General features: G+C 36.3%; 1 long non-coding RNA gene across 1 annotated transcript in view; it reads right to left on the bottom strand.

Moving 5' to 3' along the window:
* Positions 1-21772, bottom strand: part of LOC111092725 — a 36550-nt gene extending 14778 nt beyond the window's left edge. The window contains exons 1-5 of the long non-coding RNA XR_005379659.1: positions 21720-21772; positions 19288-19359; positions 16978-17060; positions 15053-15235; positions 12054-12211 (exon numbers count right to left, since the gene is read on the bottom strand). This is a non-coding gene — a long non-coding RNA (uncharacterized LOC111092725). The remainder of the gene's footprint in view (positions 1-12053; positions 12212-15052; positions 15236-16977; positions 17061-19287; positions 19360-21719) is intronic.
* Between the last annotated feature and the right edge of the window lie 2546 nt (positions 21773-24318).

The following is a 24318-nucleotide window of genomic DNA, read 5'->3' as shown; positions in this document are numbered from 1 at the left end:
ATATTTATTAAACATCCCTGGTTATGCTGCGACATTTCCCACTAATTACTTGGTGGCTGGCATCAGATGCCCAGATGGTTGCACTGTTGAAAACACATACGATTAACTCCTCGGTGGGAAGAAGTGGCTCTAAATAAGGTCCCATGGCCCATGGCAGGAAGGCCCAAGACATTGAGTATGAAGTTAGCAAAGTTGTTGTGAGGACTGGCCAGATGGGGACTGGGGATGAGGGCCATGTGTGGCAAACAGGCTGGCCTGAGGGATGCCACATGTTGGACACTGGAGGCATGCTGTGTAGCTTCTGTCGCTGAACCGCGAGCATATCTGGTGTGTTGCTTGGCAAGTACCGCTTCCAGCACAAGTGCCCGAATCCCTCCTTAAGCCATGAGGCTGAGAGTTGTCGGTTTCCTCCCCCAAAGCAGTCTTCACAATCTGTTCAGTGCTGTCCTTGCACTTGGGAGGAGGTTGGGGAACTATGATTCACTGTCTGTGATACTATGGCAAGGAAAGGAATGTCCTACTTTTGGAGAAGGATGAAGAAAGAAAAAAATTCTCATCATTTTTCAAAGCAGAGTTTGATTCCAATACTAGGTAAGAGGACACCGAACTGGTGACCATAATCATTAATGTAATCCATCAAATGTGTTCACAGAGATTTCGCGGTTGGTAAAATTCTCAAATAGAAAATGTTAAAATTGTGAATGGTCTTGGAAAAAGGACCTAATTAAGTAGTCTCAAAGGAATAATAGAACATCAGAGACAGGATTTGGACATTTTTGTCTTTTAAAGAAGAAACTCTTAAGACAAAGATGGCTTTTTTTTTTTTTTAAACAAACGAACAGTTGTCGATTCCAACTGTAAGCTCCCTTCCATTTTTGTTTCTTGCATTATGTCTTAAAAAAAAACTTTATAGAGCAGGTGGCTATGTGTTGGCTGCTTGAAAATATATTCATCTGATCCTCAAATACTTGTGATATGGGCACCATGATCTCTACAAAGGAGAAAACAGAAGCTCAGAGAGGTCGTGTACAGTGCTCTCTTCTCAAAGCTGTTAAGTAGCAGAACTGGGATCTGAACCAAGAGAGTGGGGCTTGATCTGGGTCTCTACATTCTTCTACCATAGTTGCACTTCTTCGTGCTCCCCACTTTCCATACTAGATACCACTGTACCAATTCTTGGATGTGGGGGCGTGGCTCCTAATCAGTTTCATATCTGAATCAAGAACTGGGTTATGGGACGGTCTCAAGACAAGGTCGCTGGATGCTCTGGTGGTCTCACATGCTGTCTCTGCCAGGCACGGTGAGAAGGAAAGAGAGGTTACAGTTTGTGGCCCATCCCACTTGTTTCTCCCCACCATTAAAGACTCCACCATGGGAGACTGTGACTGGGGGATGAGGTGGAAGGAGCAGACTACTACCATCAGACTCAGACACGGAGTCTGCACCATGGGGTGGCTGTGGCAGGATCAGGGTATAGGATATGTTGTTGTGTTTGGCTCCTTAGGGTAAAATAGATCAGGCCTGTTTTTAGCCTTCAGGTTGAATCAGGAAAGGCAAAAATCAGGATATTTAAGAAGGCACTCATTCAACGTTCAATTTAAGTAGAGCTTGTTTCCATTGGAAAATAGTATTACTGACAGCTTAAATAATTGTGTTGCTCATCAGATTCGATCACCTGTTTCTCCTAATAGCCACAGCATTTAGGTGGTGGGATGATGGCATTGGGATATGTCTCTGAGTTGATTGACCTTTGATTTTTATGTCCTCTTGTCCCTTTTGTTTGCAGCAGTGTCACAGACAAGTTTTAAGTCAGGTTTAGGACTGTCCTCAGTTTCTGACGAAGGTGTATCATAAAATCCGAAATAAAATTATGAGCTACGTGTGTGTAGCTGTTTACTTCATTACAAAGACTTAAGTGTAAATTCTACTGATTGCCAAATGTCCAGTTTAGAAAGTCATTATCCCGTGAGCATCTTCAGGATACACGGTCATTACTTTTAATGTTAAGCTTGTTGCAGAGATTTGCTATTACCAGATGGAGGTCACCTTACTAAAAGTTGCTTTGACCTAGTGGAGTCATATGACGTACTGTGAGTGAATTAATAAGTCTTTATTTCACTCTTTTGTTGCCCTTATAATGCTTCAGGGTCTTAAAAAATGTGGTCCGGCAAAATTTCTTCTTTTGTTTCCATTTGCAAAATTGAATATATAATGTGGTTTTACAGATCTGATGGCAAGAGATTGGCTAGCTTCCATACTCATTTAAAAATCACTATTGGTGCCTCTGCTGGAGGGGTTTTCATTTCACCATCTCTAATCTGCCCTTCTGAAAGATTTAGTGACCAGATGTCCAGGATCAGTGAGGAAGATCTTCTCTGCCAGAGTCAATATTTTTTCCCTACCATCCTGCTGGCCCAGGGATTTGAAAATCCCTATCAAGAATAGCTAGCTGTGGGTGTCTCTAGAAGGACTATTGCTAACCAGATTCTAGGCTATTAGACTAACCTAGTTCTAATGCATTTAAAACTCTTTTGACATTTTTATTTTTATAAGTTATTTTTAAACTACTTTTCTGTTCTTTCATTTCACTTCTCATCTTTGTTTTTTTTCTTGTAAATTTATTTTTTATTGGTGTTCAATTTGCCAACATAGAGAATAACACCCAGTGCCTATCCCATCAAGTGCCCCCCTCAGTGCCCGTCACCCAGTCACCCCCACCTCCCCTTCCCCCACCCCTAGTTTGTTTCCTAGAGTTAGGAGTCTCTCATGTTCTGTCTCCCTTTCTGATATTTCCTACTCATTTTTTTCTTCTTTCCCCTTTATTCCCTGTCACTATTTTTTATATTCCCCAAATGAATGAGAACATATAATGTATGTCCTCTGATCGACTTATTTCACTCAGCATAACGAGTTCCATCCTCCAGTTCCATCCACGTCGAAGCAAATGGTGGGTATTTGTTGTTTCTAATGGCTGAGGAATATTCCATTGTATACATCATTTTTCATCTTTGACTTTAGTTCTTCCCACTCACAGAGATAATTGTACCATGATTCCATTTTGCTCTTGATTTCTCTATTTGCCTGATGTAACTTTGCTAAGCAAGTAGCCTTGCTACTTGAAGTGTGGTCCTTAGACAACCAGTACCAGTGTCATCTGCAGGCTTCTTAGAAATGTAGGGAGAGGGGCACCTGGGTGGCTCAGTGGTTGAGTGTTGCCTTCGGCTCAGGGTGTGATCCAGGAGTCCTGGGATCAAGTCCCACATCCAGCTCCCTACATGGAGCTTGCTTCTCCCTCCACCTATGTCTCTGCCTCTGTCTCTCTCTGTGTCTCTCACGAATAAATAAATAAAATCTTAAAAAAAAAGAAATGCAGGGAGATAAAGGGAGATATTGGTCAAAGAGTACAAAATTTCAGTTATGCAAGATGAATAATTTCTGGAAATCAAATGTCAGCAATGTGACTATAGTCAACAATATTGGATACTTGTAATTTGTAAAAGGGTAGACCTTAAGTGTTTCCACCATAGACATACACACACACGTATGTGTGCACAAGAGCACGTGAAAAATGGCAACTATGTGAGGTGATGGATATGTTAATTACTCGATTGTGATTTTTTCCCCTAACGTATAGTACGTCAAAACATCAAGTTGCATACCTTAAATATATACAATTTTTACTTGTCGAGTACACCTCAGTAAAGCTAGAAGAAAAGAAAAAAAAGAGGTGTAGGATCTCAGTTCTTACTTTATTGATTCAGAATGTGTGCTTTCACAAGGTGACATGTTAAAGTTTGAGAAACTCTGCTTCTGTGTGGCCTGGCAAACTTAATTTCTCCTAGCAACAGGGACACAGAAAGGACAGTTACCAAATACTCTTCCCTTTGTTGATGTCCTGGGGCAACCACTGATACTTGCAATTGGGGGAAAAGAGTGCCAGGGAAAAAATTGTGCAGCTGGGTTAGAACCATGTTCCCAAGGCGAGTGGTCCTGCCAAGGCTCTGGATAAGTGGATTATCTGCTGATTTTCATTATCTGCACCAATCTGGTACTCCCCTCTCTCTCATACTTTCACAGCAAGGCAATGAGGCCACTGCAGGATGAAGCTACATTTCAATGAGAAAAAAAAGTGTCACTTTAGAGCAAGAGTCCACAGAATGGTGGGGAGACAAACAGATGTCTCAATTGCAACTACACGTACTAAGTGACACATTTCACAAGGCAACCAGATGCTCTGTTTCATCCGTGTAACAGCTAATCCCCATGAGACAGGGGAGTGGGTGAGCGAGCCCCACCCCTCTGGGCCTGGCGAGTGATGTGACAGTCTCATCATGGGAAGCACATGGTTCATACTTTTTTCCCTCAAGTTACCGTGACAGTTGCAATAGTTCTATATCTACATTTTCCCAAACTTTCGAAGCTCAGCAGAAATTAACAGTGGCAGTGCCTCTCAGACTTTAATATGCTGTTCAAAGGCAGATGAATTTCCTGGGGATCTTGGCAGATTCTGATGCTGTAGGTCTGGGATGGGGCCTGAGGATCTGCATTTCTCACAGAGTCCCAGGCGATTTCTGTCGCTGTACTTTGAGTAGTAAGGACCTGTGCTAAGGTCTGGCCTTTTCTTCCCCAAATAGGAGTTTCAATCTGGAGAGCAATCAGCATTTTCAAATGCAATGCTACTAGGGCTACTTTTCTGTTTCAGAATGAGCTTAGGAAGTTTATTAAGATTTAGGAGAGTAATTCTAGCCATCCATTTTCTTCTTTTAAAATGAAACTTCATATCTCTTGCTACCATAGATTCATCCAGAACAGAAAGACAAAGTACATCAGCCTTCAGTCCCTTTTGGCTCCCAATCCATCCAGCATACTGTCACCAGCATAATCTTCCTGAAACACGGCTTTCACCATGTCACTGCTCTGCTCAAGAATTTACAGTCATTTCTTATTTCCTATTGGATCAAGTCGAAATTCATCTGCCAGGCTTTCAAGGACTCTCATAACTTGGCTTCACTCTATTTATTCAATCTCATTTTCTTCCACTCCTCAGCTAGAACTCTCCTTGTCAGTAAGGCCGGCCTCCGTGTCTCTCCCCTTCTGTCGCCAGATCATGTGATGCTGCTCACCGGAATCGAATCGTGCTGTTTCCATAGCAGAACTCTAGCGTCAGCTGACCAGTGACACTGCTTCTCACTTTTTAGGATCACAAGGATCATATTTTTCTTTGAATTCCAATGGTCAAACAATTCAGCACTTCTGTATAATTTACAAACAATGCATTTTTTGCAGATGTAATTACTCCAGATGAGGTCTGGATTAGGGTGGGCCCTAAATCTAGTGACTGGTGTCCTGAAAAGAAGAGAAAGCTCCCAGAGACACACACAGGGAAGAAGGCCACGTGAAGACAGTGACAGGGATTGGAGCGGTGTTGCCACAAGCCAAGGAATGGCAAGAGCTACTCTGGAAGAGGCAAGGAGGGACCCTCTCTTGAAACCTTTGAAGAGAGTGTAGCCCTGCAAACACGTTGATTTGGGCATTCTGACCTTTGGAATTGTGAAAAAATAAGTTTCTGTTGTTTAAAGCCATCAGATTTATAGTAATTTGTTATAGTGACCATGAAAAACTAATAGACCCTGTATTAATTTTTTTTATGTATCTGTGTTAGCCCTGGCTATTTACTTCCTAAGTCTTTAGAGATAGGGACCCCTGTCCTTTTCTAATATTTCAAATATTCTCTATAATGCTTTACATGGGGCTAAAATAGAAACATGAAAATATCAGCTGCTTTTTTTCCTTCATTTTGCTTTTGTTGTTATTGAATATATCACACATACTATATGGTGCAAAAATCTTAAGTATACTGCTTGGCAATTTACAGGAAAGTAAACACACTCATGGAATCACTACCCAGATCAAGATAGAGGACATTCACAGCACCCACAAGCCTCCCCAGTGCTGCTTCCCAGCCAGAGACAACTTTCATTGCCACACATTAGTTTTGCCTCTTTTAGAATTTTATGTGAATAGAATCATACGGAGGCTTCTTTCCGTCAACATCATGCGATAGGATTTGTTCATATTGCTGTGTGTGACAGTTATATTTTTTATTAAATGAATATGTCACTGTTTATTCATTCTGTTGTTGAAGTTCATTTGAGTCGATTCCAGTGTGTGATAATGTTGGTGTAAACATTCCTGTAGTGTATTTTGCTGCACATCTAAACACTGAGGTGATTATGGTTGAGTCTGTCCCTGTGAGTGAACTGCTGAGTTGAGGGCTCATCCATGTTGCCAGTAGATTTTTTCTTTTTATTATAGTATTCCGTTGTCATGACTATTTGTTTATTTGTTCACCTGCTGTTGGACACTTGAGCTGTTTCTGGTACGAAACTGTTGCAAATAAAAATGTATGAATATTCAGTTTTTGGTGAACATATATTTTCATTTCTCTTTAATATGGAGTATCTAGAAGTGGAATTGCTAGACCTCACAGTAAGCATGTATTGAACTTTATGAGAAACTATCCAAATGTTTTCCAAAGAAGTTGTACCATTTTATGATTCCACCAGTGGGGATTTTAGTAGTAGTATGTCCTCACCAATATGTGTATTGTCAGTTTTCCTACTTTTAAGTATTTGAGTGTGTGTGAAATAATATATCATAATGGTTTCAATTTAATTTCCCTAAATGACTACTTATGTTGAGCCTCTATTTGTGTATCAGGCATTTATATAGATTCTTTTGTAAAACGTCTCCAAAGTCTTTTGCCCAGTAGTTTATTGAGTTGTTTGCTCTTTTATTGTTGATTTATAGAGTTCTTTTATTTATTTTTATTTTTAAATAAAAAAATTTAATTTTAATTCTAGTATAGTTAACATACGGTGTTACATTAGTTTCAGGTGTACTATATATTCAACAATTCTATACATCACTCAGTTCTCCTCACAAGTGTATTCTTAATTTCCATCACCTATTGAACCCATCCACCTATCTCCCTCTGGTAACCATCAGTTTGTTCTCTAGAATTAAGAGTCTGATTCTTGATTTGTTTCTCTCTCTCTCTTTTTGCTTCGTTTGTTTCTTAAATTCCACATATGAATAAAATCAAATGGTATTTGTTTTTCTCTGACTGGTTTATTTCACTGCAGATTGCTTTAGATAGTATGGACATTTTAACAGTATTTATTCTTCCAATCCATGAACATGGAATATCTTTCTATCTCTTTGTATTGTCTTTAATTTCTTTCACCAATGTTTTAAGTTTACACAGTACAGATCTTTCACCTCCTTGGTTAAGTTTATTCCTAGGTATTTTATTATTTTTGGTACAATTGTAAATGGGATTGTTTTCTTAATTTCTCTTTCTGCTGCTTCATTGTTAGTGTAGAGAAATGCAACAGATTTCTGCATATTGATTTTATATCCTGTGACTTGACAGGATTCATCTATCAGTTCTAGTAGTTTTTTTGCTGGTCTTTAGGGTTTTCTATATTATAGTATCATGTGCAAATAGTGAAGGTTTTACTCTTTCTTACCAATTTTGGTGTCTTTTATTCCTTTCTCAGGTCTGGTTGCTCTTGCCGGGACTTCCAGGACTGTGTTGAATAAAAGTGGTGAGAGTGGGCATCCTTGTCATGTTCTTGATCTAAGGAGGAAAATTCTCAGTTCTTCACCATTGAATAGGATGTTCACTGTGGGTTTTTCATATAGGAGTTCTTTTAGATATTCAGGATCCAATCTTTCTTCAATCATATGTGTTTGCAAGCCTGTGGCTTGCCTTTTCATTTTCTTAGTAGTCTTCTTCCAAAAGAGCAAAAGTTTTTAATTTTGAGTAGTGCAATTTGCCATTTTTTGTCTTTATGATTTATGTTTTCTTGTGTTTTAGCTTAGAAATTATTATCCCAAGATTATGAAGTTTTCATTATATTTTATTCTAGAAGGTTTATAGTTTTATGTTTAGATCTTTGTACCACTTTGAGTTTATCTATGTGTATAGCAGAAGATAAGAGTTGATGCTCATTTATGTCTCTATGATATATATATAGATGATATGTATGATATACATGATGATCTATATATAGATGACATATGTATGATATATATATATGATATATTTCCAGTTGTTCCAGCAACATCTATTGAAAAGACTATCTTTTCTTTATTAAATTACCTTGACACTTTGTTAAAAATCAGCTGATTACACGTATGGGTCTATTTCTAGAGTCTCTGTTCTGTTCCCACTGATCTATATATATGTCTATTCTCACACAATACCACATTCTCTTTATTACTATAGATTTATAGTAAGTCTTAAAATCACGTAGTGTAAGCTCTTCTTTCCCAAGATAATTTTGACTCTACTTTCCTGTGAATATCCACATAAATGGGAATGGAAGTGGTGACAACAGATATCCTTGCTTTGTTTTCTATTTTAGAGGAGAAAGCATTCATTTTTGTAGCATTAAATATGAATAGGTGTTAATTTTTGTCAAATGATTTTCTGTATTTATTGAGATGATCATATAACTTTTAAATTCTAGTACTATAGTGAGTTACATTGATTGATGAACTATGAACTTTCATTATTGAGATTGACTGTATTAGTCATGCTTTATTTTACTTTTCCTATATTGCTGGATTTGACTGCAACTATTTTGTTGAGGAATTTTGTACTTATGTTCTTGAACTATGTTGGTTTCCTTGTATTGATTTTGTGAGGTTTGGCATCAGCATATTGAGTTCATAAGATGAATTGTCTTCACTCATATTTTCTGAAACAATGGGCTTAGTTCAGTATTATTTCTTAAGTTGTTGATAGAATTTACCACTGAAGCCATATGGGCCTTGAATTTGTGGGAAGATTTAAACGACAACTTCATTTTTTAAAATAAACATCAGCCTATTCAGATTTTGCATGATTGATTGATAAGTTGATTTTAGAAAGTTATGTTTCTCAAAGAATTTGTACATTTTGTTTAAGTTAGCAAATTTATTAACATGGTATTGTTCATAATATTATCCTAGTGTCTGCAGGATGGTGTAGCAAAATCTGGGATGTTATTCTTCATATTGGTAATTTGTTCTCTCTCTTCTCCCCTATTTGCCCCCCCCACCCCGTGCACGCGTGTGTATGTGTTTGTCTATGAGTCTTGCTAGAAACTTGTCATTTTTCTTGAATCTACAATGGATGAAGTGGTGGGAAATTTCAGGAGAGATTTGGAAACTCTAAAAAATAATCAAATGAAAATTCTAAGACCGACAAATATAATCTCTGAAATTAAAAAAAAATTGCTGCATGGGATTAACAATCAGTTAAACCCAACAGAAAACAATTCAATAGAAATTATTCAAACTAAAGCACACAGAAAAAACTTTGAAAATAGAACTTCAATGACCTAGGGGAAATTATCAAGCATTCCATCCACAGTGGGACTTAAAAAGAAAGGAAAGAGAGAGTGGGTTAGAAATAATTTTCCAATTTTTCCAAATTTGATTAAAAAATCCCATTCAACCCACATACAAAGGAAGTTCAATAATGACACTGGCAGAAGAAAAAAATCTGAAAACAACAGGAGAGAAAAAGATTTTCTATATACTGGAGAATGTTAATAACAGTAATGGCTAACTTCTTTCCAGAAACAATAGAAACCAGACAGCAATGGAATTGAAACTTTACAAGGCTGAAAGAAAACAACTATCAACCTAGAATTCTGTATCCAGTGAAAATATATTTCAAAAATGAAGGACAGAGAAAAACATTTTCAGATAAATTGAAACAGAGGATTTGTCACCAGCGGAAACACACATAAAAAGTGCCAAAGGAAGTTCTTTAGATTGAAAGGAAATAATGGCATAGTGGAAATTCAGATCTACAAGAAGGAGGGAATGGTCCTGGTATCTCATCATACAGTGGTGAGACCATAGAAACAGCAGAGTCCAGCTGTGTGGCTGAAAGTGTCCTGTGTGACTGAACCAAGGATGGTGTCCTCAGCAGACTTTTGCCTCAGGTAGAATGTAGAATCCCAGTAATGCTTTGTGTCATTTGTTTCTTTCACGGGCCAGATTCTCTAGCATTCATATTCATTCTTTGAACTTTCTGATAAATGCTCAACGAGTTCCTTTTTGTTAACTGTAAATAAAAACTGGAAGTAGTATCTATTCTGAGGTTAAAAAAGGGATTATGCTGGCATTATGAGGATTTAAAGAGGTCATATATTAAAGTGCTTAGTATACTGTCTTGCACATTTTCAAAACTCAATTAATATTAGTATGATCATCACTATCATTCATTTAAAAAATACTTTCTGAGTACCTGCTATGTGCTAGGTACTATCCTAGGTGCTTTGTACTCACTTTCTGAGTATCTGCTATGTGCTAGGTACTATCCTAGATGCTTTGCATTCACCAGGGGAAGAACAAGATCTTTGCCTTTTTGGAGCTTATATTCTAATAGGGGGACACAAGCAAAAAACTGTAAACATCATAAGTGAGCAAATGACCTGGTGTATTAAGAAGTGATAAGTGTTATGGGAAAAGGAAAGGAAAGCAGGGTAAGGAGGACCAAAATACCAGAAGCCAGGGAATTGCTATATTATATAGTGTGGTGGCCTTACTGAGAAGATATTCGAGCAAAAACTTGAAGTAAATGAGAAGGCTGATCATGCAGATATCTGCAGAAAAGTATTCATGGCAGAAAAAATAGTTGATGAGTGTTCATAGTAGAGGGAGAGAGAAGGAGAGCAGTAGGAAATGAGGTTACTATTGCTCTGCATCTCTCTAGTTTGCGCTTCAGGGTTTTTTTCCCCCGGGTCTGCTGAACAAATATTTCTTTCCTCTAATATGTTGGAAATATTGGGACAAGGTCTGTATGTATTTTTTTTGCACTACTAGTGTTTTGAAAATACACACTAAATGTGAACCTGATGGTGCTTGTTGAGTAAATAAGTATATATACAAATGCCCTTGCTTCAATTCTCTTAATCGTGTTTTGCATGTGGACAAAATGTTCTCAGTCTGTCTAGCCTGTAAGCTATGTGATGTCAGTGATCACTGATAGTATCCCAGAATCTCTCATGGCGTCTAGCATATGGAGATGCCCAATAAATGTATGTGGAATGAATGACTGAAGCCGTAATTTTCTGGCCAAAAAATCATATACATATATGATTTTATATATATGTATCTTTACATATATATACATATATATTTTTACATACATATATAAAGATACATATATATAAAATCATATATATATAATACATGGATATGGAATTTTTACAAGTCAATTAAAAAATGTTAAATAGGCTTCGTGTTCTGTTAATTGAGAGTACAGTATTGGCAGGGACATGACTCTATTCTCTTCATGTCCCCAGACCCCTCACTACTTCCATCACTATACTGCCACCACCGCCACCACCCCCCACCCTGATATGACAACACATGAATGAGCAGCTATAAAGACCTGCCCCACCCATACACTTGACAACTGGGGGATGAAAACATAGTGATTGTATATGGTATTGTCATTTTTTCATCACAATACAACTTTCCTTGTTAGAATGGAGGTGCATTTATTGCCACATAAGATAAACCCTTGTCCTGAGAAATAGTATTAGTGCCCAGAGTCTATTGATTTTCTTAGTCTGTACATTGCCTGTTGTAATTTCCAAGCTGGCATATTTATGAACACTGAATATTACATTAGAAATTGTATTTTTTCATCTATATTACATTGCTTGAGAACATTGCTATAAATTTCAAATTTGTGCATCTAAAACATATTGCAAGTAAGATGTATGCTGTTCCCATTCCACTTAATATATATTGCACTGACAATGAATTAGCCAATAGCACGTTAGGAAGTTTTTTTGGGGTAATTCACCCATAAGATCAATAGTGGAAAAGAGGAACCTCCAAGTCCAATTTAATAGTCTGGCAATGATTTTGTGGTGACCTTGACAGGACTCCCAGAGTAAATAATTGCCATTTCCATCACTGTGTAAAATAGCTTGTTAGGTACAAAATATGTGGGTAGTTAGATATCATGAATTACTTACTGTTGGAGACCTTAGAGTGAGAGGATAATCTCCTATGCCAAAAGATGGAGGAGGCAGAAAGGAGTATTCAATCCTGAAGATGCTTCTAATCGCACTCAGAGAACAAAAGTTTTCAGCTAGGACTGTGGGAAAGTAGTGGCCACAAGGTAATTACATTTCTGGAACAAAGAAGGGTTAATGAAATGGGACCTTGTAGAACCAGTAAGAACATTATTAGAGAAGAGAGTCTTGAGAGCCAAGGCAAAGGGTAATGAGATAATGAAAGCATAATTCTGTACTGAATGTACAGAAGTCCTGAGGGTCTTAGAAAACGCATTAGAGGTGGATCTGACCTGGAAGACAGGAGAGGAGCTTGGGAAAGCTCCCTGTTTCTAGACGGACAGGCCACAGTGCCCCATTTGCTCAATCTTTTCAGGAGGTATGAAAATCCTACATCCTGCCACTTCCACTGTAGTGATTTTTGATGAGATTGAAAAAGTTTCTAGTTGACACAATTTATATCATTTCAGCAGCTACTGAATATTACATTAGAATTTTTTAAATCTATACTAGGTATTTTTAAAATCTATACTAGGTTTTCATACATTTCAGTACTTTTTAAGACATTCTTGTTCATGTTTCTTTCCTACCATCTCCATGACTAGCTTCTCTTTCATCTGTACATTATACAGATATTCTCCAAGTTTTGTCTTCCCTTTTTCTCGATCACACTCTTTTCCCTTGGGCAACCACATTCAGTCATTTGGTTTTGAATGACAGTGTATCCTGGTGACTTTCAAACCCAGTTACAGAGCTCATCTCTCTTGTTAATAAAGCTGAATTTCCAACCACCTGCTAGCCACAGATGTTTGTCTGCTTCTTGTAACTTAGGTTTATTACGTTCTCCCTCAAATGGATTTCTCCCTTTGGGTTTTCTATTCTGCTTTTAAGCACCACCATCCTAGTCTGCCTTTCACTTTGGCTTGCATCTCAAAATAATTTTCCTCTATACTCTGTGTCATTGATCCTATTTACTATATCTTTTTAATCATGTACTTCATCCCTTCAGTTCCTACTGCTGTTTTTCTAATTAATATCTCATTCATATCCCAGTGAAATATTTTAAGAATTTCCTTACTCCCTTTCTATTCATTTATTGGTACATTTATTCAGTAAATATCGAATGCTATTATATGCCAGGTACTATTTTAGGTGTTTGTAATATAGTTGTGAACAAAACAGACCAAAAAATCTCTCCCATTAAAGAGCATATGCTACAGTGGGGCAGAGGGCATGATAAAAAAGAGAGGAAAATTCATAATATGTTAGAAAATAATGAGTAATATGGAGAAAAAAAAGCAGGGCAATATGGAGTGTCAGAGAATACATTTTTATGTCCAGCAAAAATTTCATTGATAAGGCAGGTTTTGAGCACAACCCTGAAAGGAACTGAGGGAATGAGCCATGAATATATTTGGTGTGATAGCAGCAGTGGGGGCAGGCTTGATGTGTTCATTGTTCAGCAGTACCTTCCAAAGCAAACAGACCAAATTGGCTGTAATGGAGTGAATGAGGGGTAAGAGAAGAGAGGACTTATACTTTCATTCTGAGCAAGATGGGCCACTATTTCATTTATCAAAGAATCATATGACATCAGGCTCTGTCATCAATAGAAACTCCTCTAACTGTCATAACAAATCTAAGAGGCAGGTATTTTGTTGTCCTCCATTTTATAGATAAGAAATCCGAAGCAAAGGCACAATGAGATGTCTGGAATTTGACCCAAAGCTGCTTAGAGTCCATTCTCTCAGCCACCACACTATGCTACTGGAGGAACTTGAGTATAGAAATAATGTATTCTGAATTTTAATAAGATCACTCTGGGTGCTGTGTGGACAACAGGGCATCAGGTATAAGGTGAAGGCAAGGGACCAGTTAGGATACTATTTCAATAGTTAAGGCTAAAGTGATGGTGCCATGGACTAGGATAATAGCCACGGACATTGGAGAAGGGCTAATTGCAATTCACTTTGGAAGCAGATCTGATTAGGTGTCTCAACAGATTCTACGTGTAAAGTGTCATAGAAAGAGAGAAATACAATATAACTCCAAGGTTTATGGCCTGAGTAACTAGAAAGGTAGAATTGACATTTACTAAAATGGTGAAGGTGGGGGTATGAGAAAGAAGGAGGTGTGAGGGAAACATATTTGGGCTGGAGTATAGGTCATGATTTGTAGGTTTGACTTTGGAACATCTTAAGTTTAAGATACCCGTAGGCATCCAAATACATATGTTGAACAAGCAGTTGTATATATGATTTTGGGATCTGAAGAGAGATCAGGGTTAGAGATATAAATTTGGGAGTGTCAGTTGGACACAGGACTATGCTACTCAGGGAGTGAATATCGATGAAGAAGTAAAAGGGGTTCAAGGACCAAGTGCTGAGAAAAGTCCAAGATTTGGGAGATCAGAGAGTGCAGGAGTAAGTAGCAAAGGAGGTGAAGGAAGAATGTGGGCACAGAACAGAGACAGTGGTGTTGTGGAAGCAAGGAGAGGATAGTGTTTCTAAGGAGGGAATAATCAATTCTGTCAAATATAACTAATTGTTTGAGTAAAATGGGTACTGTCCTTAGGGTTAGGAATATGGACATCATTTGTGACCAAGAGCTATTCTGGTAAAGCAGTGGGTATGAAAATTTCATTGGAGTAGGTTCAAGAGAGAACGGAAGTGGAAGAGTCTGAGGCAGCAAGTTTAGATGACTATTTCAGTTTTGGTGTAGCAGAGAAATAGTGTAGTTGCTAGAGAACATGTTACATTGAGATTCTTAGAAGAAGAGCTTGAGATGGAGATGTGGGTATCTGTGATTTATAGAGGGCATGCCTTGGGTTGACGGAATGAAGGAAGCCGGAGAGGGAAGAGGAAGGAGCTAATCAAGGATGAGATTTCAGCTGGAATTGGCTTTGTCTTGATCCTGCAGGGTACTCTGGAGTATGAATTGTACCACAAAGTTGGTCCTACCTTGTTGCAAAGGGTTGGCTGTAATCCCATGTAATTCAGACATGAGTGGTGAGCTGTTCCCACTTGGAGGTGTGTAACCTTTTGGTCCAGGCAGCTCCCATTTGGCCAAGGACAAGACTCCAAAGATAAGGGCATTTGTGAACTATTAGCATCCAACATTGCAGCTGGAGATGGGTCCATCAGCTTGGTTTAAAAAAAAAAAAAAAAAAAGATCAAGGAGAGAAGCCAGTAGCATTCACTATAGGGGTCAAGAGAATTTATTTTAAGAGAGGAGATATTACAATGTGTTTCTCGTGGGTGGAAAGGACCTCATTGAGAGGGAAACATTAATAATTAATAAGGAAGAGAGCCATCAATCCCACCTCTGCAATTCAGCCTTTAAATTCCGACCATAAATCCCTATGTAGCATATGACAAGATTCTCTGAAAAATCATCCTCATCAGAAAACACCTAAAAATGCTAGCGAAATAAAAAACTTTAAAAATGCATTGCAAAGGGGGTCAAAAAGGTATAAGCTTCCAGTTATAAAATAAACCCTGGGGATTAATGTACTGCATGGTGGCTATGGCTAATAATATTGTATTGCGTATTTGAAAGTTGCTAAGAGAATAGATCTTAAAGTTCTCATTACAAGAAAAAACTTTGTAACTATGTATGGTGATGCATGTTAATGAGACTTATTGTGGTGATCATTTCACAATATATACAAATATCAAATCATTATGTTGTACACCTAAAGCTAGTATAATGTTATATATTGGTTACACCTCAATAAAAAAATAAAATTGCAAAAATATCACCTGAAGCTAATATAATGGTACATGCAAATTATATCTCAATTAAAAGAGAGAAAGAGAGAGAGAGAGAGAGAGAGAGAGATAGCCAAATATCTACATTGCTAAACGTGGAAACTTCAGAGGCCAAATGTGACATTTATTAATTTTCTTTTCTTTGAACCACTTAATTACCTTTTTGTGCCTCATTTTTTCATCTGTAAAATGAAAAAATATTAATAATAGTACTTAGCTGATAAGACTTTTATGAAATTCATGTAAGAGATATATGAATATGAATTCATATGAATGTATGAAGAATGCTCAAATAATGCCTGGCAGCTGTCCTCCTCTTTCTTCCCTCCCGTTTTACTTGTGGAGTGAAGAATAGGAAAAGAGAAAGTAGGGAGTGGAGGAAACATTTATTGAAAGAAGGAAGAGGGGTGGGGGATGGAGGAGGAAGGGAGAGGCAGTGGAGGAAGAGAGGGAATAATAATAGTTGGTATTTGCTGAGAGCTTTCTATGTGTTAAGCTCTGTTTTCAGTTCTTGATGTATTAAACTATTTTAATTACTATTTATGTATTTGCTCTTTTAATCCTTCATTAATATTTTAATCTTTTTGAATACTATTTCTTATAAAATTTACTTTGGACTAATCTTTTTATTTTATTTTTTATTAAGTAGGCTCCACACCTAGCATGGAGCCCCATCTGGTGCTTCAACTCATGACCCTGAGATCTAGACCTGAGCTAAGATCGGGAGTCAGCCACTTAACTGACAGAGCCACCCAGGCACCTCTGGACTCATCTTTTAGTCTTGGGAGGTAAGTACTATCATTAACCTTTTACTGCATGTGAGGAAACTGAGGTACACAATGGTTTAAGCAGTTTGTTCGAGGCCACACAATAGATCAGTGTAAAAGAACATGACCTATTAGAACAGGCTTCCTCTTCTTGGAGTGGGAGATGAAAAAGGGATAATGAGGAACATGACACTTGTTCTGAAATGACCATTCACTAGAGATGAATCAGGAAGAGAATGAGTTACTCAGCCGATAACGGATCTGCACAGGTGGAAAAGAGCCTGCAGAGTGAGTTCATTTATAGAATCTCTGCTGTGCTCAAAGTCACTCTTTCCCTCCCACTCTCACCTCTGGTCCTTGGATGAATGAGACTTCTGCTCCTCTGTCCTCCTTGCTTAGAATTTCCCTCTGAAGTGGTTGCTGGTTCTCTTCTGTGAAGGTAATTTTGCTAGGTTTGTCCCACCTATCCTCAGACATGCCTGAATCCTAGAATCACTGTAGCTCGGTTCAAGCTTCAGTGATAAAACTTAAAATATGCATTTTTGGTGAGAAGAGAATACTGGATGTCATAAGGGCTTTTTGTTCCAGAAGATGAGCAACCATTTTTTAGAGTACTATGTTTACAGTCTACTTTCCTGATCTAGTAATATAAGAAATGTAAGAATACTTTATGCCCCTCCAAACTCCCTACATACTTTTAGTCTAGTATTGATAAGTCATTATTGCTTATATTATTTTCATGAGGTTCTACTTCTAACAGACAAGGGTATTTCTCTTCATTTTTCAAGCCCCTGATATGGTTCCAGCATATATATGAAACTCAGTCAATAATCAATGATAGGTTTGAATTTTGAAAGTTCTCAAAATTTCTAGGCAATGGATTTCACACAGTCAACTTTAAGGGGATTATTCTTCAGGAAGAATAAAATGCAATTTAACAAAAAGCAGAATGAAGTATAACACCTGTGATTTGGATTTAGTGGAATATTTGTTTTCAGTTATCAGATATTTGAACTAGAGCTGTGCTTACAACCTGTTTCTGTAGCATGTGCTAGGGAAAAGGAAATTCCCTCAATCATAAGAAACTTTTTGGTGGATGAAGCTGACATGAATTTCTAAAAATAAATTTCTTGGGGCATCTGGGTAGCTCAGTTGGTTAAGTGTTTGATTTCAGCTCAGGTCATGATCTCAGGGTGCTAGGATCAAGCACCCACATTGGGCTCCCTGCTCACAGGGAAACTGCTTCTCTCTCTCTTCCCTGCTTGTGCTCTCTTTCTCTTTAAAATAAATAAATAAAATCTTTAAAAAGATAAAAATAACCTTTTCTTACCATTTGTTTTGCAAATCTAGTCTCCAAAAAGACTAGTTTATTCTACTGATGATAGAGGTATAAACTTTATAGAATATAAGTCATAATAAAATGAGGGAAAGTACATAACTCAATCAACAATTATCTTTTGAGTATCTCCTATGTATAAGGACTGTACTACTTGCTGGAAGTATAAAGAAAATAAACATGAGCTCTGTCATAGGAAAGTTGGCAAGAAAGACATGTATGAAGAGGTTTTTTCTAAGAGAAGTAGATGACACAATTGGAAAACAGGGACAGTAGAAGTTCAGGAAAGGTTAGTAAAAGAGTAATTTTGATTGAGCTGAGTTCTAAAGGATGAGTAAGAGTCACTCAGTAAGGAAGGAGGGGGAGGATGTTCCTCAAAAAAGAAACAATAGAATAGAATAGAATAGAATAGAATAGAATAGAATAGAATAAATACAATTATCTCTATTTGGAATGATCTACCTTTGGTTTTACTAAGCTCTAAAAGATGAGAGGCTAGATGATGAGTGAGAAGACTGGAGTCATAAATAGTCTTCACATCTTAGAGATTATCAGATATCATGCTAAAGAGTTAGGCCCTGGCATGTCCTATAGATATTGCTCTGCAATGATAAAAACATGTTAAAGACATGATTAAAATGGTGTCATAGATTAGAGTGCCAATCAGTGCAATAGGGAGACCAGAAGAGATCTACATTCATTTGTAGAAATTTAGGTTATAATAAAATTGGTATTTTTAAATCCATGGGGGAATGTATAACCTACACAATAAATAGTGTGTGGAAAAATTAGTTATTGATTAAGAAAAAAGGAAAAGTAGACTATTATCCTAACCATCCATAAAAGTAAGCTTCAGGTGAGTTAAGCAGCTGAGTACAAAAGAAATTATAAATGTATATGAAGAGAGATCATACTGAAACAAATTTTTAAAAATAAAATGGGAGGTGGAAAAGGCCTTTTAAAATAAGACATAAATACCAGAAGCCATAAAAGAAAAAGATTGACAGATATAACCTCATAAAAATTAAAAATTATCCCTGAACAATGAAAAGCATGATAAGGTTAAAAGATGAGTAACATACAGAGAAAACTATTTGCAGCACATTTAATGGATGACTGATTATGTGTAGATTGTATACAGAGCTTCTATAAATCATTCAAAAATAGAAATATGGGCAGAGGTTGTAAATAGGCAGTTTATAGGAGAAATATAAAAGGCCAATAAACATGAAAAAATGCTTATCAATACTAAATTAGGTAAAAATGAATAAAATATAAATAACAGAAAATTTTGGTGGGAATATTGAGAAACGGCTACTTACATACATGGCTGATGGTCATGTAAATTTTTGGAAGGCAATTTGTCATTGATATGTCCAAATATATAATTCTATCTGGTAAAAAAATAAAAAAAAAATTCTCTCTGGTGATTTCTGTTTGGGAAACAAAGCACTTCCAAGTAAGCTGGTTCTACCTACAATTACAGAGGGGCGATGTGTGACTAGCTATTCTAAATGTCCGTAGAACATTCTATTTCTCTGGCCACAATGATTGATAGTGCAGAAGTGGGCATTTGGCCTAAACTAATCAAAGCAGGATCTCAAGACTCTTGCTTAGAATTCAGAGCCAAGGCCCTTTCTCTATTCTTGCTGGAAGTAGATGGGAAACATGATGCTCTGTGTTGGCAGCTGACTGGGATTCATGAGGTGATTTATCCTTGGGAAGAAGTAAATATTAGGGAAGGCAGAAAAGATGGTTGGTTGCGAAGAAGTGGAATCCATTGTTTCAAGTCTTTCCTAATTGATACATGTGCATATGCTTTAGCTGAGTAGTTTAATTTCTATGAATCTACAGTAAATAAATACAGTAAATAAATACTTGGGCACATGCAGGACTGTTTATAATGAGTGAAAAATTGGAAATAATCTAAATGTCTATCAACTGAAGAGTCAGTAAATAAATTATGGTAGATTCACACATGCAGCTATTGAACAGAGCGAAGTAGACCTCTATTACTATACATATACTTTCTCTCTCTTTCTCTCTCTCTTTCTCTCTGTTTTGCTCTCTCTCTATATATAGAATGTATATATAAGTAGACCTAAATAGATCTAAATAAACAAAAAGAGGACTGTGTGCCCACCAAACACTAGTTATCTCTGGGGAGAGGAATGAGGTTGAGGTTGGGGGATGATCAAATGGGACTTTCATTGTTCACTCCATATATTTGGTAATATATTGCCCAAGTAATATTACCCAGTACACATTACCCAATATTAACTTATTACATAAGTAATTTTAAATACATATTTTTCTTTAAAAAATGGAATACTATGCTATATTGAAAAGATGTTATGCTTTTTTTCCCCTGTAGACAATTGGTTCTAAACTTTGGTCTGCAAAATGACCATCCAAGGTGTTTCTTAAAAGTAGAGTTTCCTGGGCCTGACCCTCAGTGGACTGAATTGTTGGAGCATAACCTGAGTATCACCACTGAAGTTTTCAGAGCACAACTAGATGATCATTTAGGTGCTATGCTGTGTAGAGTAGGAATTTGAGTGGGACATAGCCAGATTGGGAGACACATTTAGGGCACTGTGGTTGTTTAGGTGAAAGATGAGGGCTTGAACAAGAATAGTGCTAGCAGGATAATGAGATAATCTGGGTTAAAGAATTTGGAACATTATCTGACACAAAGCAGACATTCAATAAATAAATATTAGCCTAAACGTTAGCCTCCACCTAACTACATGCAGAAAAATGAAATTGGCCCCTATCTTACACCACTCATAAAAATTAATTTGAAATTGATTAAAGATTTAAATATAATATATGAAACTACAAAATCCCAAAAAGAAAAAAACAGAAGAAAAGCTCTTTGACGTTGGTCTTGCCAGCAATTTCCTTGATATGACACTAAAAGCTCAAGCAACAAAAGCAAGCATAAACAAAAGCAAACATAAACAAAAGCAAACAAACATAAACATAGCAAACTATGTAAAACTAAAAAGCTTCTTCACAGAAAAGGGAACAATCAACAAAATGAAAAGGTAACCTATTGAATGGAAGAAAATATTTGCAACTTTGGGTCTGTAAGGGGGCTAATCAAAATACATAAGGAACTCATACAACTCAATAGCAAAAAAACAAACAACACAATTAAAAATAGGAAGAGGAACTGAATAGACATTCTTGCCAAAGAAGGCACATGGATGGCCAACATGTACATGAAAAAGTGCTCAGCATCTCTTATCACCAGGGAAATGCAAATCAAAACCACAATGAGATATCACTTCATTTACAAGGCTATCATCTAAAAGCCAAGAGGTAATGGCAAGGACGTAGAAAAAGGGAACCCATGTACATGTTGGTGAGACTGTAAATCAATCACTATGGAAAACAGTAAGAAGGTTCCTCAACAATTAAAAATAGAAACACCATATGATCTATCAACCCCACTTTTGAGTATATATCCAAAGGAAATGAAAATAGGATATTGCAGAGATACCTGCATTCTCATGTTCATTGAAGCATTATTCAAAAACCAAGACATGGAAATAAGCTTAATCATCCATCAACAGATGAATGGATAAAAAATATTATATAGATATACATAATATACATATATATACACATACTCTTATATTTAATCATATATATAAAATTATGTATTATATTTAATATATATATAATGGAATATTACTTAGCCATTAGAAAGAAAGAAATCCTGCTATTTGTGATGATTTGGATATACCTTGAGAGCATTATGCTAAGTGAAATAATTCAGGCAATAAAAGACAAATACTGCATGATATCACTAATATATGGAATCTAAAAAAGCTGAACTCAGAGAAACAGTAGAATGTAGAATGATGGTCGCCTGGGAGTGGGGGTGGGGGTGGTAAGGGAAGTGGGGATATATTTGTCAAAGGGTACAAACCTCCAGTTAAAAAATTAACAAGTCCTAGGGATAATGTATAGCCTGGTGATTATAGTTAATAATACTGATTATATACTTGAAAGTTGACAGGAGAGTAAGACTTAAACGTTCTTGCTGCAAAAAAGAAATGGTAATTATGTGACAAGATGGAGGTGTTAACTAATAATGCAGTGGTAATTATTTTACAGTATATAAGTGTATCAAATCAACAAGTTGTATACCTAAAACCTAACACAATATTACATGTCAGTTAAAAAGAAAAAAAGAAATCTACATTTAAGATACAAACGTTATAACCAATAAATGTTGTTTTCAAACCCTAAAAAAAAAAGTTAGCCTCCACTGTTAGCACAATCCCTATAACTACTACTATAAAGGATTCTAAAAACATTTTAAAATCAAATCAGCAAGTAAGTAAGACCATAGGAGACTTTAAGAAGATTTTAAGTGGACCTAATTATTATATGCATAGTATTATCAACATTAATATTTTTATTTTTATATTGGTATATACATTTACGTAAAGTTCTATACCATGCAAACACAGAACATTCTTCCTTTTCTTTTTTTTTTCATTCTTCCTTTTCAAGTACTCATGGACCAGTGTCAAAAAATTGACAAAGATAAGTACAATAAACTAAAAAAAAAAAAAAGGAAAAAATATACAAAAACATTCTTTAATAAACTAGAAAAACTAGAGATTAATTTTAAAAATCTCAAAAAATGAAAGCCTTTATCTCTTAGGAAGTAAGATATTCTTTTCTAAGCAACTCTTGGTTCAAACACAAGATCTAAATCAAAATTGCAGACCCTCCAGAAACTAATGAGAAGAGAAAACCTTGTGCACTGGCAGCTGTGGGGCACTGCTGAACGGTGTTAACAGGAGATACAACCTAAAGGCCTATATCAAAGAATGAAAAAAATAGAATTAAGCATTCAACTCAAGAAGTTTGAAGAAAACAAAATAAATGAAAATATAATGTACGGGAAAAATAGTAGAGGTATAAGAATAAATCAGTAAATTAGAAAATAAGTAAATGGCATAACTAATAAATAAAAGCAAAAGATTATTCTTTGAAGTCAATGATAAATTAGATGAAGGGAGGCCTACCTGAGCCAAAAGAAAAAAAAAAGGTAAAAGTGAAAATATGAATAATAAAGAATGGTTAAAGGGTAAATAACCATGAAAACAAAAGAAGTTAAAAGGCAAGGGACTACTTTGGTGAAATCTTTGCAAACAAATAGAAAGTTTGGTAAAAATTACATATGTCTAGGAAAATGCAATTTATCATAAGTTCAGAAAAAAATTGATATTCTAAACAGATTGATTTTCATGAAGGATATAGAATTGTCAAGGAGCTCTTCTTTGGTAAAACCTCCAAAGTGTACCTTATCTTTAAAATGAAGATAATTCCAGAGCTATTTAAACTGCTCCAGCTCATAGAAAAATAGGCATACCACTCTATAACAAGTGTAACAAAATCTGGCAAATAATGCAGAAAATAAAAACTTTGAATCAACCTCATTTACCAATATTGAGGCAAAATCCTAAGTTAAATGTCAGCAAGGAGAGTTCCACAGCACATTAAAATAATGAGACAACATGATTAAACGGAGTTTATTCCAGGAATAATATGAGAAGAAATTTCTCATATTTCTTTAATATGAGAGGAAAATCATATGACCGTTGTCAGCTATGCTGAAAGACATTTGACAAAATTCAACATTAATTCTTGATAAAAGCACTCAAAAGTGGAAAATAAACAAAATAAAGTCCAGAAATAGATCTAGGTGTACAATGACAATCATATATGCTAAAGGTGGCATTTCAAATCATAGAGGAATAAGATATGCTAAGTTCACTGGGGCAGTGGTACAAGGATCTTTATAGCTATTCTTTAAATTCTACATATATGCTTTATACAAATGTCTCTATATGATATATTCAAAGTAAAATAATATACATGGTGAGAATCCTGTTTTAGCAAACTAAGGGGACTTTTGGCTATTACACAGCTTCCTTCATCTATGAATATAGGAGTTTGTTACCTAATGTACAATGGGTTCCTAGGATCAGTAAGAAAAACATAGGAAATCGAATAGAAAATAGGCGAGACACATAGACAATTCATAGAAGGGAAAATGTAATGGCTATTAAGTGTATAAAGAAATGTTTGTCCATATCATTTATCAGATAAATTAAAACCACAAAGGAATATTGGCTTATAGCTCTCTGCTTGGCCAGCCTTAGGAATTGGATAAATGCAAAATGCTGATGAATGATGTGAGAAAAGAAGGTTCATGAGGGCAGGGACATCATCTCTGTTCATTTTTGAATCTCCAGTATAATTAAGATGGTTTGCGGTCACAGATGCCAAGTTAATCAAACCTCCCTGTACCCATGTGCTTGGGT

The sequence above is a fragment of the Canis lupus genome, chromosome 27 (genome assembly GCF_011100685.1).
Source record: "Canis lupus familiaris isolate Mischka breed German Shepherd chromosome 27, alternate assembly UU_Cfam_GSD_1.0, whole genome shotgun sequence".
NCBI classification, from domain to species: Eukaryota; Metazoa; Chordata; class Mammalia; order Carnivora; family Canidae; genus Canis; species Canis lupus.
Note: the sequence above shows the minus strand (reverse complement) of the source record. Positions and strands in the feature narration are given on the sequence as shown.